The following is a 2,088-nucleotide window of genomic DNA, read 5'->3' as shown; positions in this document are numbered from 1 at the left end:
CCTTCCCTTCCCTTCCCTTCCCTCTCTTTTATAGAAATGAATTTATTCAATATGTGTCCTTCATGTCTGGTTTCTTCCACTTAGAATCACACTTTCAAGGTTCACCCCTACATCAGCCTTGCACTTACTTGTATGGCTGAAGAATAGCATTCCAAATCATGCTGTCAAGATGCTGAGAATTTTCATTTGTTTGTTGACATTTCGATTGAATCCTGTTTGGGGGAGTAATACTGTTGTTTCTATTTGTGCCTACATCTGTGTGTGGAAATCCATTTTAATTTTTTGGGGATTTGTACCTAGAATTGGAATTGCTAAGTCATAGGATAATTCTGTGTTCAACTTAAAAAAACAAAATGTAATAAAAACTCAAAATATTTTCCATAGCAGTTGCACCCACCATCCATCAGAATGCAATTGGAGGTTCTAGTCCCCACCTCCTGTCCTTCTACCCTCGCCCTGCAACATGCCCTCACTCATCTTGTCATCCTACTGTCTGGGAAGTGATATTTCCTTGTGGATTTGATTTGCATTTTTCAAGTATGCATCTGGGTCTTCCCAGTTCTCTTGGTTCCCCAGTTTTTGCTTTATCCACACATCAAAGGACAGAGATGAAGAGTCCTAATCTGGGGGAAAGGAATTGTCCAATGTTCATCCCTGCTATGACCAAAGGGAGAGAGGCTGGTTCAGGTTCACTCTGTATACATTACATTTAATGTAAAGGGACAGGAGAGTGTGTTTAGATAATACAAAACACTATGGCAGAGAAGATGTCATAGAAATTCAGACCCAGCTCATTAAAATGCACTAGTAAAAAATGAAGAAAAATCCGTGATCCTGTATTCCCACCCTTAACTAAACACTCTAATGGTTTGGATAGTACCAGATCTTATATGTGCTATGGTTTCTCCTATGTGTGTGTGTACTTATGGTAAAGTTTAATTTGCAAATTAGACATAGTAAGAAATTAACAACATTATCTAATAACAAACATTTATGCTGATACCATGAAGTCATGATATGTAAACACAGCCCCTCATCCCTCAAAGTATCTTCACATACTGTACTTGCTTCTATTCCCTGTCTTAGGATAATGTAAGGTGAGAGGGAGCTTTTGTTATGTGATAAAGTGGGGTGGATGATGTGTATGCTTTGATTTGGCATTAGCCCACTATAGAGGAGTTACTGGAACAGAAGCACTGGAATACCAGGGCTGTTGATCTGAAAACTGGGCTCCTAAGGTGCTGATAGGAGATTAATACTTATAGCAAGAATACATTGAATGAAGAGATCATGCAGGTCCTGGGCAGGATGGAGACAGATGACAGAAGATCACATCGTGCTACTCAGAACAGCACATAAGCTAAAGCCTGTGAACTATTTATTTCTCGAATTTTTTTATTTATTACTTTCGAATTACAGTTGAATAATGAAAACTAAAGCCATGGAAAGCAGCGTTTCAGGTAAGGAGGACACCAAGGAGATGGTGTGTATATACACTGCTGATAATGTAAATAAGCACAGTGGTTCTGAAGGGCTTATATATCCCTCCTGGCCCTTCCCAAAAGGCTTATGTGTAACCAGCTCTGGTGGGCTTAGGTCTGGTTTCTCAACATGGTTAGGGCAAAATCTAACTGAGTCTATGGCTATCCTGGTAGTTGTAATTCACAGAACAATTGCATTTCATTATTTTATAAATGACATGTCAATTTTAGTCCCAGAGAGCAAGTAACATTTCTTTTTTTTCTTAATTTTTAAATTTTATTTATTTATTTAATTGATTTAAGTTTTATTGCATTATGATGAGGAAAGATACATGGTTTCAATTTATCTGAATTTGTTAATATTTTAAAACATATTTTAAGTAAGTAGAATTACATCACATTTTTGCTTCACTTTTATACACCAACCCTTCTTAGAGACCCCCCTTTAATACCTGCAATACCTTTCATTTTTTATTTTGTAATATTCTTTAAAATGTATAAAATATTGTAACAGTAAAAATGAGTATTATGAAAATTATTTGGTTATTAGTGCAGAAGTCTGGAATACAGGAAGAACAACCCACATTCCACAAGGAACTCAAGAAGA

The 2,088-nt window shown here is 36.6% G+C and overlaps 1 long non-coding RNA gene across 2 annotated transcripts in view; it reads left to right on the top strand.

Moving 5' to 3' along the window:
* The window catches only part of LOC116084702, a 31,054-nt gene extending 28,994 nt beyond the window's left edge, over nucleotides 1–2,060 (top strand). Inside the window, exon 6 of one of the 2 annotated variants that reach the window (XR_004116229.1) lies at nucleotides 2,032–2,060. This is a non-coding gene — a long non-coding RNA (uncharacterized LOC116084702). Of the gene's footprint in view, nucleotides 1–1,419; nucleotides 1,461–2,031 lie in introns of those variants that run through there. The other variant, XR_004116230.1, reaches the window with a different exon arrangement.
* Nucleotides 2,061–2,088: the final 28 nt, after the last annotated feature.

The sequence above is a fragment of the Mastomys coucha genome, unplaced genomic scaffold (genome assembly GCF_008632895.1).
Source record: "Mastomys coucha isolate ucsf_1 unplaced genomic scaffold, UCSF_Mcou_1 pScaffold9, whole genome shotgun sequence".
NCBI lineage: Eukaryota > Metazoa > Chordata > Mammalia > Rodentia > Muridae > Mastomys > Mastomys coucha.
The sequence above is the reverse complement of the archived record's forward strand: the minus strand, read 5'-3'. Positions and strand labels throughout refer to the sequence as shown.